General features: G+C 44.5%; 1 protein-coding gene and 1 long non-coding RNA gene across 3 annotated transcripts in view; one reads left to right on the forward strand and one right to left on the reverse strand.

Moving 5' to 3' along the window:
* The window catches only part of ZBTB16 (zinc finger and BTB domain containing 16), a 143719-nt gene that overhangs the window by 121794 nt on the left and 6063 nt on the right, over positions 1–15862 (reverse strand). The window lies entirely within an intron of this gene.
* Positions 10703–11933, forward strand: LOC144584135 (uncharacterized). Its single transcript, XR_013538210.1, has 2 exons — positions 10703–10763; positions 10803–11933. It is a non-coding gene; the product is annotated as an uncharacterized LOC144584135 (long non-coding RNA).

The following is a 15862-nucleotide window of genomic DNA, read 5'->3' on the forward strand; positions in this document are numbered from 1 at the left end:
CCCCTCAACCTTTGTGCCCCGTCCTCTCCGGCCAGCCCTGCGCAGGCCTGACTGAACAGACACAGTAGCCTTTTAAGGCTGCCTCTTGGGAACCCCATTTCTTGGAGCTGCTAAAAAGGGCTACTGTAAATAAAGGGGGCCTTCCTGACCCGCCCCATTGTCTGTCACCCTGACCCCCTTCGCATCCAGCCTACTGTAACAGAGCCCCCCCCCCTGGAACAAAGGGGCACTTCGGAGATACCTCGGAAAATGGCATGGGCATTGGGGGGGGGGAGAGACACGGTGACCAAGACACCCCGCCTCCCGTAGGAAAGAGAAGCAGGAAACAACCTTCCTAAGTCATTCCAACGGGAACTGCAAGAAACAGCCTGGAAAAGTTGGAACCAACTAGAATTTTTTAAAAAGGAGAATCTTTTCTAAGCTTTAGGCGTCTCGCAGCCCCACGTACCCTCCCTTGGGGAGTTTGAGAACAGCTTGCACCTTGTGGTCTGGGCAGTCCTTTATCTGGGTCATGGGGTGCTTGAGTATTTTAGGGGGCTCCCGGCTTGGTGCATGAATAGTGCCTACATCTCGATGTTCACAAGCCACTCCAAACTTACTTTCTGTGAAGGTGTTTTTGTGATGTGGGTATACTGGCACACAGAGTGTTCAATGTTACCTGGGAAGACGTATTGATTCCTCAAAGGCAACCCTAAGCAAGGCTGATACTCCTACATCTAGGAGTCCAGAAGGTGAGACGCCTGAAAGCAATATAACTCTATTATTTTGAGCATGCACAGATTGCTTTGAAGTGTCTGCAGTGGTCAGTCCCCACTTGGGTCGACATTAATCAGAGAGTTGTATGTACCAACTGTATATCAGAGGTTTGGGGGACAGGGGTGTCCCCCTCCCCACTTCACACATGTGGGTCATGGCTTGGTGAACCTGCGTGTATCAGAATTAATGAAGTGCCAGGCCCTGATGCTCACCTCTTCCGGACGACAAAAGCCTCTTCACCCAAGTTTTCCCAAACAGACTTCCCTGAAGGGACTTTCCGGATTTCAAACCTCGCCGGTTTTGTGTCTCAGCCACGTACCGAATGCTTGCACACAATGGGCACCCAAGGCTTTGCTATCACGTGTTCATGCTTCTCTCGTGAGCACCACAGCGCACGTCTGAAACCCAGCCTCCGCAGTACCTGGGATCAGAGCGCCACGTCCCAGCCCGTCTCTAAATTATCTCCCGGGGAGGCTGCTGTGGTTTTTACCCCTCTAAATAATGCATTTGCAGGCCCTAATGAATGCAAGGAAAAGAATGATATACATTTCTCTGTTGCTTTAAGTTACATCTGGTTAGACACTTTGAGAGAAGAGAAGCCTCTAGCTAAAGGGCCAGATAAGCTAAAAATCAATACGAGCAAGGGACTTAGAATCCTTTAAATCAGAGAGACCATTTCCAAACTCTCCCTCGAGCGAGAAGGAATGGCACGGCGTGAGTTGCCTATTCATCAGCACCATTACGATAGAAACTCTCACTTGGCTTGCCAGTCAGGAGACACCTTGGCTGGCCTTTCTTGTTGTAAAGAGAAGTAAAGAGACAGGAACCCATCATCTCTTTTGGAGGTTTCCATTCGGAGCACGATCGAGGGGCTGAGGAGGATCAGCAGAGAATGAATCCGACTTAAAAGCCTGTCATGAATCTGGACTGCAGACTCCCGACAAAAACATCTGCACAAAGATCCAACCTTTTCTATGAAACATTTGATATGTTCTTCTAGTCTGTAGAATTTTTTTTACTGCTTCTAAAATTCCGTCTTGCACATCATACTTTCCAGATGTCCTTCACTGGTCAAACCAGAGCATTCTAGAAACTATAGCCCCAAAAACAAACTTTTCTGAGCTTGTTTTTTTTTAATTCCCCCTAGCTCCATGCAACTCAAAGGTGGGCAATGTGAAATTTTGTTCCAGTTCTTCTGGACACAACAAATTTCTTTGAGAACAAAGTGAGTGTGGAGGACGTGCTAGAACGTGCTCTCAGAAGGCGGACCTTTATTTTCAAAAGGAACAATGGGTATTTTGCTGCCACCCCATCTAAATTCAGCAGTGCGGCAGCAACAGTGTGGAGACCTTAGTACAAGGGAAGTAAGCGTTCAGGAAGATTCCTGCCTCTAATGATACGGAAAAAGAATTCACATGCTCACTCCCTCACCCCCATGTTCCCAGTGCTTCAGTTTTGTTCCTCTTCCTCTCCTGCCTCCCCCCAAAAAAGCTTGAAACCACAAGATCTCTGAGGGTACACCTCCTAAACTTTGTAAAGTTATTAAACTCATAAGCATCCGCTGTAGGCGCTGGTAGGTCAACAGCATCCCACCTCACCTCCTGAGATTTCAAGACCATGGGCGGGTCCTCAAGGAAGGGCCCTGATGTTACGGAAGGTAGGGCAGAGAGGCAAGAAAGCACGCGACGCATGCCAATATCTTTACGCTGAACGAGTGAGTCCTGCCATCATCAAGGAATTGACAAAAATCAAATTGTTCCTCTGAACCTTCTTCTCCACGCCTGGAGACGCTGAAAAGCACTGCTATTCCCCCAAAGTCTTCAGTTGCCCACCTTACATCCTACGAAGGAGCAAAACCTAACAAAATTTGTAAGGTCTCTCCAGCAGTTGTGTGTGTGTGTGTGTGTGTGTGTGTGTGTGTGTGTGTGTGTGTGTGTGTGTGTGTGTGTGTGTGTGTGAATATTGTTGCCTTCCTTCAACACCTTTGCACCTTCAACTGAGTGTGATCTGTGAAGGTATAAATCAAAACGCTCTCCGTGCATTTGGCACATAGTGTCCCCTTCTGTTTTCCGCGGTTCCTGCGCTAAACCGCAAGAGCAGAAGAGCCGAGCCTCAGGAGGCCGCGGGCTGACAAGGACAGGCTGAGATCTCAGACGAGCGAGCTTGGAGCTTCAAGCTTTGAGGTTAGCAGCTTTGAGAAAGAAACCCAAGGGAGAAGCAGTTGCAAACTGCTTACCACCGAGCCCGAATCCTGCCACACGCCTCTCTGCCTTATCGCTCCTTCCAAACAGCCACTCGTACACCTTGCACAGGGTGTGCCGAAAACCACAAGACCCTACGGCAACAGAGAAGGGGGTCTGGCATCCCAGGCCGCTGGCAACAGGTGCTTGCTACTCAACTTGGCCATAGCTCCCCCAACAAAGTCATTGTCAGAAAACAGAAAGGCCTTTAAAAAAAAGCAAAGAAATAAACCAAGAAAAGTTCCCCAGTTAGGCTACTTGTCTTCCTTTCGTGGGGCGCAAAGGCACTTCACAGCTGCAGTAGTGTGAACTCTCTGTTTGCGGCGGCTGGGATGTGGGCAGTGTGGTTAGCAGAGTGCAGTCTTTGATCACATGTGCAAGGGACGATCTGGTGCTTCTCATCCCATCTGCTTTGCCTGAAAGCCCACCGGAGGAAAGACCAGCTGAGAACGTACGTCAACACCCGACCCACCAGAAAACGTTGACATGGCCAGGCATGAGCTCCTTCTGCGGCTCCCAAATGGGAGATACATTGGGGATGTGACGAGTTCCCACAAAACGACGCGTTCTCTAGGAGTTGGGCTGTTTTGATTTTTTTAAAAAACTAACCCTTGTGAGATTTCTCATGTTGAGCATCAGAATCAGACAGGGAAGGTATCTGCCTCTCCACAAACTTTTTCCAGATTTTCCCTAATTTGCGTAAAAGTTCTGTCTGCACAACTGGTGTCGTTTCTCTTAGACACACAGCTAAGCACAGAAGGACCAGCTGATTACTGCTTCAAAAAAAATTAACATCTGCAAGCCATCCAATGTTTTGGTGATATTAGAAAGCTTCGTAGTTGCTGTTGAAGTTCTGTGCAATTCCATTCTCAAACTTAAAAATAAAACAAGAATGGATTATGTCCCCAGCTTACAGCCAGTCACCATTGGGTAGAAATGGTTCTTACAGACAATTGGTCATTGGAAGAGAAAATGCCTCAATTGCTGCAAGCATCTGAGTGCGTGACATGAACTCTTTTCACCTGATTTGCAAATTAGTCTGCTTTGTTTTGTCATTGGACTTGTGGACTTCAGTTCATAAATCATTTGAAATTTGATTTCTCGGGCATGAAAATCTGCCTGAATCTCCCCTAAATGAATTTGACTTTTCCCCCCACACCTAAGCATGGGCTACTTAGACTGTTGGCTTCTACCCTTTGAATAACAGTGAATACAGTACTCACAATGGAAGGGCTTGTACCTTAACCACAGCAAAAGCCTAATCCAAGCACCATGTGAACAACCTAATTGAACTCTGGCAGGTGCAAAGCTTGGCAAAGAATATTTTTAAAAGCTACAGTTTCCAGGAAGCAGCATTGCTTGTCATCTGATTTAAATGCCAAAGAATTAAAGACATAAAACTAGGATTCTTAATCGGAGTTCTCCAGTAAGAGAGACATCACTGAAATGCCCATTTCTACCATTCATTCTTTTTAGACCGTTGAAGGCAGGACAATTAAAACTGGTTCTCTTCTCTCAATGTTTTCCACTTCATGCATTTCAACTTTCAGGTTCCCAAATTAGCACAACCTGAACTGGAACAAAACATGCTTTAAAAAAAACCCCGTTGTTTTAAGAGGAAAAAACCCTGAAGCACACAGACATACAATACACCCATGGCTTGCATTTGTGTCATTAGTGGTTACAAGAAAGGCGAGTCACACACATCCCCCTCAATATTCTTTTCCTTTATGGTTTGCTATAAATAAATTTTTGAATTTAAATTAATCTTTCAATGGATTATTTGGGCAACAGGGTGGAAGGAGGGATGCGTCTGCATCACTTTCTATCGCGTTCAGATTTCATGGGACACCCACCCGTTCCATCCTGCTCTCTAGCCGATTGTGAAAGCATTCAAGCTCATGCAGAAATCTGTAAGAATAAGAAGAGGATGACCTTTACATGCAGTAGGTTTCACGTTTAGTCTCTCGTACCTCTGTGTAGGATTCACGATTATGGTGGAAATGTGAAATTCCTCACCTTTACTGGTTAAGGCTGTCTTGACTCAATGGGACATCTTGAGGAGGAATTTTCACACCCCAAAGTGAGCTTTCCTTTCAGCCAAGACCCAATGAACCGGGACAGCATGTTTTCCGTAGGTTGCACAGAACATGCCCAAAACTGGTCCCCATCCCCCTGAGAAGAGGAATATACACAGCAGAGAACACAACTAGCTGATGGCTAAGAAAGAGGTGAACAACCCATCCGTGGCGATAAGGATAGTTCTTAATTTCCACGAATCTAAGGAGCTGGCACCCCACTTTGGCACCAGTGGTGTGTAGATTTTGAATGATGACATCTTTGGAAAGGCAAGGATGGAACGGAGGGTGGCAAAAAAATCTCACTCAGCCCAAAATGAGCAAAGCGTTGCATCCTTAAGACCGGCTGAAACACTGGAGAGTAAGAAAGAACGCCGCACTGTGCTTGCTACATCCTTGGTTCGTGTTTACTTAGACAGGAGCGTTTGTGAGCCCTGCCAGGTTCTTCCTTCCGAGGAAGTGCGAAGCAAGGAGTGCTGTTTTCCTTCTTACCATCTTCATAACGCGGGCAAAACATCTGTGCAAAACTCGTGCCCTCTCCTCTTGAGAATCAAAGCAGTGCCAGCAAAGGCTCAAGCAAGGTCGATTCTTGGGGAAAACTCAAACAAACCCTCTCCGTGCTGCTAACTCTTCAAATGCCCTGCAATAAGTTGCCACTCAACAAGTTGCATTATTTCCAGCACCGGTTGTATTAAGGTGTTCATTTGTTATGTATAAAAGATTATTCTTGTTCACATGCTCTCCTGTGTTGAGCTGATAATTTAATGATGTGCCATCAAGCTCCTTCCAGCTTATGACAGCCCCTTGCAAAGTACCGTAGGTATAAAAGACTCTGACGTGGTCCACCGGTCGTTTCTCCTGGGGTGCCCTGGGACTGTGCAGCTTGCCCAAGGCTACCCAAGCCTCCCAGGAGGAACAACGTGCAATCGAACTCCCCTCCTTTGGCTGCTCAGCCAGCAGTTCCGACTCACTGGCCTCTCCTGCCTTCTCCAAAGCCCTCCTCCTCCTACTCTTCCTCCCATGCAGGGGGAAGAACATCTCAGTTCTTCACTTGACCTGCAAAGGTGAGACAAATGAGCCTCTACAGGTGTACTGGACCCCTGCCTTCAGCAAGCATGCCAATCCAATGAGTGTAAATCGGGCCAGAGTGGCAAGGGATTCCTACAGTATCCCATTAATACCAACCACTGTAGCATCATTCCAGACACCAGTGGGTTCCAAAGCCACTTTACTGTGTGGATCCAGGGTTACAAGACCAGGACTCTGAAATATCATTTATTCTAGACCACAGCTCCCATAATCCCCCAAACCCATGTTTCTGAGCAATGGGCAATGGGCTTATGAAATTGAGCAAAATCCAGGGACAAATTCCAGCAAGATAAAGGAGTTCCCTGCCTAACACAGGACCAGACAAAGACACAGAGAGAGAGATCGAGGAGAAACGCAGCCACAATGACACAATCCAGGTCCGGCCAGTATGAATAGAAGAAGCTAATTTACACAGGAAGTAAGCACTTACCAGACCCTTCATCTCAACACACAAAAACCTCGGCCATGTCTGGAAGCAATTACAGCCAGTTAACGTGATCGGCCGGGCACTAAAATTAACTGCACACAGAATTTTTTTTCTCACTCCGACGGCAGGCAAGGCAAAAGAGGCCTCTGAGTTTCACTGATGGGAAATATTCAGTAATTATGCATTTTTAGAAGTCATTCCTTGAAACCATCAGCGAGAGTGAAACTATTGTGAACTATGACTGAAAAGGAAAATGCCACTCCTCTTCGTAAGTGCAAGAGAAGCGAAAGGGAACTAAGTGGCATCAGAAAACGAACATCTTCCACGCTTGCAAAGGAGAAAATAATTACTCAGACTTCTTAGAAGTTCAGCAGTGGCGGAACGCGTGCAAGAAACGCTTGTGGTATCTTTGATCCACAAGGGGGGAAAAAAACTTGGTACTGACATTTCACTCCTCTCTCTCTCTCTCTCTCTTCTTTAAATCTTGCAGCAACTGAGGGTGCAATCAGACAGATGCAAACAGGCACATTGGATCACACTGGAAAGGGTGTCTTTAAAGGGAGGGAATCTCCCTTAACACAATTCTTCTGTCCGCTGGGGAACTGCTCCAGCCTCCCCCCCACCAAAAATAATAAAATAAAACAGAAGCCGTACAGCAGGACCAAAAAGGGGGCACAGAGCGGGCTGGAGCACATTTCCCCGTGCGTCGCGTGATTGCCAGGAAACAGATTGCATCCGAGATCCCTCTCCTTCAGTGATCCAAGTTGCAATCTATTTCCTTGTGTGATCATACCCTGAGTGAGGCGTTTTGAGTCCAAAACAGGTTTTTCTCTCCCTGTCCTTTTTTTCCCCTCTCACACCTGAAAAGAGAATGAGAGAAATAGAGGTTAACCACTATTAATGTCCAGCCCACTTTCCGAGAGGCTGGAATCAATACTGAAAATAGTGGGTGGTTAAGACTGCAAGACCGTGTGTCTAACCCCCCACCCAACTTTTTTTGGGGGGCTTACTTAAAGTCAAATGCCTAACTGGAAAAAAATAGTTGTATTGCAGTGGACCCTCTACTTATGGAATTAATCCATATTGGAACGGTGACTGCAGGTCGAAAAGTCTGTAGGTCGAGTCTCCATTGACCTACAATGCATTAAAAACTGATTAATCCCATAACCAGCAGTTTTTGTTCCATTTTTGTTCCATTTTGGTTTTTTTCGGGTCTGTAGGTTGATTCTCTGGCTGCAAGTCGAATCTAAATTTTGCGGCCAGAGAAGTCTGTAACTCAAAAAGTCTGTAAGTCGAGCCGTCTATAAGTGGAGGGTCCACTGTACATGCTGAGTCTTGGTTGAGAACTATGGAGAATTTTCCTAGTCCTGCGAGAAGATCGCTATTTTGTGGCACTCTTTGCAACATAATTATAATTTGTTTATCCATTTGTTTATACAGAATGAGAATTTATTTATTCATTTGTTGCACAATTTAAGTGAAAATATCCCCCCAAAAATGCAAACATTTCAGGAAAGCCAACGGCAGAAATCCATGACGGCGGCTGCTTTGTTGTGGGAGGCGTTGTGCGTGTGGTTGTGTTTTTTGAACAATCAGCTATGCTTACTGTGTAGGGCTGTGTTTTGCAAAGGGGAACAACCACAGAAACAGCTTGAGCGAATTACAGGTATCTTTTTTTGGGGGGGGGGGATTAAAATTCCTCTTTTTCCTCTCACCTGGGGAGGGAGGAATTGCAAATCTGTCGTCAAGGATCTTATTTAGTGAGGACCAACTAAATGGACAAGAGTGAAGAACGAAAAAGGCCTCTCACACCATAATACAGTGGTATCTCACTAGATGATGACCTCGCAAAACAACGAATCCGCATGACGATGAGGTTTTGCTATCGCTATAGCGATTTGCAAAACAGTGATTCCAATGGGCGATTTTCGCTGGATGATGTTTGGGTCTCTGCTTCGCAAACCGATTTTCGCAAGACGACGATTTTGCCACTGATCGGTGCTTCACAAAACAGGTATTTTCGGGACTGATGCTTCGCAGGGCAGCCATTTTAACAGCTGATTGGTGTTTCGCAAAATGGCTTCCCTATGGGCGATCTTTGCAAAACGACGACGATTTTTCCTCATTGGAACACATTAAACGGGTTTCAATGCATTCCAATGGGGAAACAGTTTTCGCAAGACGTTTTCACTAAACAGCGATTTCTATGGAACGGATTATCGTCGTCATGCGGGGCACCACTGTAAACCGTGGGGTTGCCAACACACCAGGCAAATCTCTGCTCTTCGGTGGCAAAGGAGCAGCCTGTCCATTCCTCTGAAAAGGAGCTAAATCAGCGGTCAGCTCCTTTCCCCCAAGCTGGGTCTCCTGGAAAGGGCAAAGGGCACTGTCCAACCGAACTGGACCAAGTCCAGCTCTTTCCCACCTTCAGCTTTTACGCCCCACGCATGGTAACAGTTAAGTTCTCCCACAGGATAAATCAAAAAAGTTCCAGGCTATTAGGCTCCACAATGTGGTCCCTCTTCTCCCGATGACAAGAACCAGAGAGAGCGGGGCCGAGCTGGCTGCCACACTTCCTGAGGAGGGGTCTCGTCAGCCCTCACAGGTTACACGATGGAGGTCAAAGCCCCGAACCTTAACGGCAGCATTCATTTCCTGGAATGGGGAGGGGGGAGAGAGGGAGGGAGCTCCCTCAGCCATAAAGCTAATAAGAACTTCCTCACAGGGCCAAACGTGGGCTGACAAAGCTACTTGTCAGGCAGAGCGGAGTGGGAGAAGGCTGTTTCCCATTAACAGGTTACGATGCCAGGTGCCACCAATAATAAGGTCCATGAGTGAGAAACAAGAGACGGCTAAGCCTGCCTACGGACTCTGGAAGCAATCAGTGTCAAAGGGACCTTTTTGCAAGCTGGAGGGGGGAAGCCAACGAGAGATATCTGAAAGTCTAGGCTGTAGGGAATGCAGGGTGGTAAAGGCAATCTTTTAAATGCAACGAAAGATGTCCTTAACCAGCATGAAAAGTTACAAAGAATCATGCAGAGGATGATTTATTCCCAAAAAGCCGTATAAGGCAATGCATGGAAAATGACAGCAACCTAATAAGAAGAGGGAATGAAGAATAACCCACAAAAATTAACAAAGCAGAGCGGAAAGAATCAACACAAGTCTTGGCCATGATCCGGCCCAAATGGTGTGTTTCGTTCTCGTTCAGGGCTGGGGGCCCCCGGTTTGGTTAAGTGCGCAGTTAATTCTTTTCCTACTAAATCAAGTGGACTTAAAAGGGGCTCAGTTTTGGCAGGATCATGCCCCTTGTTTCTTGGAATGTGGATAATACGCTCATTAAGGCTGTTGCGTTTAAATTTGTTTGAACGAGACAGTCCCCCCTCCCCCGCCGCCCTGTGTTTGAAAGCTAGAATCAATACCCACATTAGATTAAGTCTGAACTTCCATGAACCTCGAGGAAACCTTTCATTTCATATACAGTCACAAATTCAATACATGCTCAATTAGTCAAAATCATATGCCGGATCAGAGAACAGAGGGAGAGCTGCCTCAAAAGGAAAACTCAGCAGCCTTCTTCATTCACCAAAAATGCAAAAATAAAAAAAAACACAAAAACCAATAGTGTTTACTGGTTAATGATGGAAGAGAGAATGGTCACTGGGCATTCTTCAGATTTGCCAGCAAATGTCACCAAAGGTTATCTCATCAGGTTGGGCTGGAATGCTTAACCCCATTATTTGCAAAGGGGCAATCTTGCAAGTAAGTGGACTACACTCTATAAAAGCACATTTTAATAAATTTCTCAGTCTTTAAGGTGTTCCCATGTTATTTGGTAAATGTCAACATTTTCCGATAATGGGGGTTCACTCTGGTCATACCCAAGGGCAATAAGCAATTGAGATTTGATGAGTAAACTTTGGACAGCCTTTTCTCTGGCCTTTTTAACAACATCCAGTTGTTAATTTTATATATATATATAAAGCACCTAGTTTCCTCAGCACTGTGCTAAGCATTGTGACAGTAAAAGAAAAAAAAATGAAAAGAGAGAGAGAGATGAGGAGGAAACAGGAAAAGAACATGTTGGCACGAATTATGAATAAATGTCAACACTTGCCAGGTTTATACCATGAACCGTGTCCTATACAGGTCAGAATGAATGTTAGAATGCCTGTAACTCTTGATGCCCTCAGATGAAGTCTTACAGGTGAGGTAACCTGCCCGGCACACTCAATGGAAAAACTCTTGATTCATTCAGAGCTGGATTATAGAAATGTTGCTTTCATCCACCTGGGGGGTTTACTGATTCAATATTTTATTTTATTTTATTTTATTTTATTTTATTTATATGCCACCCATCTAGACTACGTCCACTCTGGGCAGTTTAAAATAAAATTCAAGCTGGCCCTGGTGGATTTGAGAGCCTGCACGTCTGCCTTGAGTATGGCTGAATTGCATCTCGGCAACTTAGCAAAATTCTAGTAAGATGCTTTGCCCCGGCGTCCATCCAAAATCATCTTCAGAGGAACATGGCTTCGATGACTATGGATCATGCATGTTAATTTTAAAACCCTGCCTTTTTCTTCAGTGGCTGCATGCATACACTTTCTGCTTCACCATGGTATTTTTTTTTTATGTATTTCCCAACAAAACCAGATTGTACGTTAAGAGCCTTGTAAGTAAATGATTCTGACACCTACTGTTGTTCCAGTTATATCCAGAAAAGCACAGAAAATGAATATTCTATTATATAAGAAAGAGAGAGAGGATGACAAGGTCTTCTGCTCCAAGGCAGCTAGGCTGGGCATATTGGCAAAATTAAACCAACCTTCCCCTGATGGCCATGAGACTGGCTGCATTGAAAGAAAAGACAGCTGAATATATCCGGCAACCCCAGGTCGGCTCAGGGCTACTAAAAACCCAAGCCTCTGCTAAGTTGCCGAGACTTTGCACTGGAGCAAATACAGAGCAAACTTTTCTCTTCCGGGGGAGGGCGGGAAATGATAAAAGATAAGATGCTACTTACTAAAAAAGAGAGGAAGAAACGCCTTCAAAGCAGTGACTTGGGACAACTCATCGTGAATAATTATTGTCTGATAATGGAACAGAATGTTTCAGTATTTCCATCATACTCTGAAATACACTTGCCATTTTCCAGTGTTTGTGCCGCTTCGCTCGGCTTAGGACAGCTACCCAGAGACATCAGCCACAGAGATTTCCATTTGAGGAGGGGGCAGGAGGAAGGCTGAAAGTATATATCAAGACGGGTTGTTGTTAAATTGCGAGTCCATTTAACCCTGCATCTCTTTCTTTCTTTCTTTCTTTCTTTCTTTCTTTCTTTCTTTCTTTCTTTCTTTCTTTCTTTCTTTCTTTCTTTCTTTCTTTCTTTCTTTTTCTCTCTCTTCTTTTTCTGGCACCTATGCATGTACGGCCATGCATCCTTGTCTATTTGTCTATTGTTCAAAGCCTGACGTTGCGCATTCCAGCCAGACCTAAGAGTAGGACACCTGGGCAGTAAAGAAAGTTCTTCTGTAAGAGATGGGCACGGATTATTTCAAATTCCAAAGGTAGGGAAACCCGGGGATAGGAGAAGGGGAACGGGTTCCGTTACCTGTTTGGTTAAGGCCAGCTGTTTGCCTTTGGCGCAGCAACAGAAATAGAAAAGCAACAATATGGCTTGCAGGAAAAATGCATGTACCTATGCGCACATGCTAAGCGTGTGAGTTCCCTTGTGAACTGCAGAGATGAAGTCCCACCCATGTTTGTGCAGTCCCCGGTGCGTCAGGGGTGCTGAGTGTTTCATGGCTCTGAAGTTGCATAGTTCTCTCCCATAATTATTCTGGGTCCAGTGGGGCTTTCTTCCTGGAAACTGGGCACAGGACTGAAGCCCATAAGGAGACCCCATAAGCCTTAGCATCCTTAAAGCTATTTTTCTGGAGAACAACCTTCTGATCCCGTCACAAGGGCAGTCCCTGCCTTTCCAGACGTTCAGCAAAGAATCCATGTCCTCCAACAAGGAAGGTGTAATAAACTTGTTTCTCAGCTGCATCAATGGCTGACTGCCCTGGAACTGCTGAATTCCAGTCAAAACCTGAGACAGAAATCTAGTAAGTCAAGGAGGCAAAACTAGGCTAGAAGCATTCATCCTGATAAACTAGATTTTTAAAGGTGGGAATTTTTACTGTCCTTCGGGTGGGAAAGGATTCCATTATATGAGACCACAATGATGGTTTGAAGTGAATCAAACCCCAGAAATTCAGAAGCTGGCTTCATCTGTCACAATGGATCGGGGAACATGGGACATGCAAGAAGGATAAGAGAAGATGGCTGCTTTATCAGCGTAATAACTCTTGTAGTTGTGGGGGGGGGGTTGTGGCTGTTGTTGCGCAAGCCGCAGTATTCTGGGAGTTGCAATCTTAAAAAGTAACATTTTCTGTCTTTCCTTGCCAAACATAACAGCTTTCAACATCAGAGTCCATTTCTAGATCAAGGACTAAAATCAAGCAACGGTCTGAGAAAGCCACCACAGCAGAACCCACCCAACTGTGCTGAGAGGTTTCAAACTACCCTCCAAAAGCTACCCTTAAAATAAAGTGCTTACTAATGAAGGGAGGGATTGAGAGGTAAACGCACGTTAGCCAGAGACTAGAAATGTTACTTTTTGGACGGTGACTCGCTGAACCCACCAGAGAATGTCACCAGGCACCGTGCTACCTGGGGCATGGAGGCAGGGTAAAAATCTTTTAAATAAACAAACCACCAAGGTAACTTTGGTGAGCTGTGAGGTCAGTCCCGAATTATTTCCGCTTTTTCTCAAAACCAGCAGTTTCTAAAATCAGCCCAGACTTCCAAGCCATTATGAAGCCATGTAAGCACACACACACACACACATACAACCACAAATTGGTAATAAAAGAACGCACTGTATCAGAGCCTCTTGTGTACACTATGTACATTTGAACTACGTTAATTAAACGTGTTGGTTCATTAAAACACTTCGGAGCATATCCAACACTGTTTTCTTCGAATCCCATTAGCTGGGAGCTTTGTAATATGTTTACACAGTATTAGATACACAAGAAATATGCTTAACTCTATATATCCAATGCAAATGTTTGCACAAGGCTCAACCAAGGCACTCAGAAACCCTGGTTTCAGTTTTCTGCCACAGCCTGGCAAAGCCTGACATGGAGAGCGTGTGGCTTCCCGAACCCTATTTCTCTTCCAAGATCCACATAGGATTGGGTGCAGCTACCCCACAACTTAGAAAATAAACTGATTCCCCCCCAAAGGGGCCTTCAGCTACGAAAAGAAAGAAATAAATACCTACACCTACCAAGTAATGGAGCTTTACTAAGATTGTTTGCTAGGGTTTCCCCCAAAAAAGGTATAGCCGGAAGTTTGCTCAAGAAACGCAAAAGATCAATCACGCTTGTCGCTGAAACTCCTACGGCTGAGAATCAGAGATGGGCTTTCAAAAAAAAAAACAGAATCATCAATTTAATAGAAATGTTCTCCCAGCATTTGGAATGGGGGATAAATCCCATGTTTTGCTTCATTTCTGAAAACACACATATCATTTAATTTGGGAACCACAGCTCAAATTAAAACAAGCCAACAACACTCAAGATTTGACACCGTCCCCAAATTTAGAAGGTTGCCGTCGTCCAGCATCCGCACACCCGGAGGGAAACCTCGCTGAATTTAGCGAGACCTCTTCTGAGTAGATGCGTATAGGACTGCAGGGTTCATAAAGATCACCGCATTTTCATCGATTCCAGCTCGCAAATATATCATGGAAATGCATGCAATTTAATTTCTTTCTGTGTTAATCTGTTTAGATCAGCGGCAAACATCCATAGCTCAAAGTGAGAGCGACCCATTTTAGCCCATTCTTTTTGGGCCAGTGAGAATGACATGTTGCAAAAACTGGAAAACTGAACTGGTAGTCAAGAAGACAACAACAATGTATATTAAAAAGAGACTGTTTAAAAAAAAAAAAAACAACTAACTTTAATATGAATTATAAACTTCAATATACATATACTCTTGAAAACGCCAGATTCTTTCTTGAATCTGGCGTTTTCAGGAGCTGAGGGAAAAATGTCATTGGCATATTGATTTTGTAAATTATTTTCTCATTTTCCCATCTCTTTCTCAGTTTATGCCATTCCATTTCCCCAATAGTTTGAAAATTAGATTTTAGGCGCCCATGGGAAAATCTGTACGCCTTTTATTTGCTTTTTCCTCATTTACAGACTTCACACAAAGTTCTACCTAATATATACCTTTTCTCCAAGCAGCATTCTCTCGTGTGCCGTTTTGTGAAGGGTTTTTGTTGTTGTTGTTTTTTAATGAACACATTCCCTTTTTTGTAAATTATTTCCTCAGCAAGGTGCACATTTTTCAAAAATAAAAATAAAAAGAACCATAGAACTACAAGTCCTGATTCAAGAAAGGACAACATGGGAAGTTGTGCCCAGAACGTGATCTAAAGCAAATTGTCCTCAGAGTCTTACTGCTAAGCGGCTTCCAAGAAGCAAACAGGCTGCAGCTACAGGCACCCAGCAAGCTCACTGCACAATGTCCCAATGCCAAAAATAATAATTACCACACTAACATGACACACGGGTGCTCCGATGTCAGAGGAAAGAGAGCAGTACAGCCTGAACTCCAAAATGCATCATGCAAGACATGAACAGGAAGGGATAAACAATAAATAAATATAAGGCATCACTGCAAACTTTGTGGCTGCAATGAAAGCCCAGGGACTGATGGTAGAATCCTATTTTTTAAAAAAAATAAGAAACAGCACGAAATTGCGCAGGGCTGCAATTAATGACAAAATTGCTCACTGCAACGTTAATTTGCATTCAATTGTAGCAGAGAGCTACTTCCTTCCAAGCACGTGGGTGAAACCCCCTTCGGGTCTCTGAAAAATTTACCGGCCAAACTCTTCACCCTAAATACAGTCACCAAAGGGTGAAAGATGCCCATTCTGCTCAAACAACTGGTCTAAAAGGAAATTCAGTTCTCCCGATACCTATTCCAAATCCCCAGTTTCTACTCTGGTGGCAACGAACCAGCTACTAGATTGTCTGTAGGATATTGTTATAAATATTATTAAATATGACATTACATTAATTAATAAAGTCTCCACGTGTCATTTACAATGAAGAAAAATCTACTGTGCATTAACTTCTACTCAGATTACCAGCCAAAGCTAATGCAGAACATTCGATATTGTGCGTCTGACTTTGGGATAACTTTGA

This window comes from Pogona vitticeps, chromosome 8, assembly GCF_051106095.1.
Source record: "Pogona vitticeps strain Pit_001003342236 chromosome 8, PviZW2.1, whole genome shotgun sequence".
Taxonomy (NCBI): Eukaryota; Metazoa; Chordata; class Lepidosauria; order Squamata; family Agamidae; genus Pogona; species Pogona vitticeps.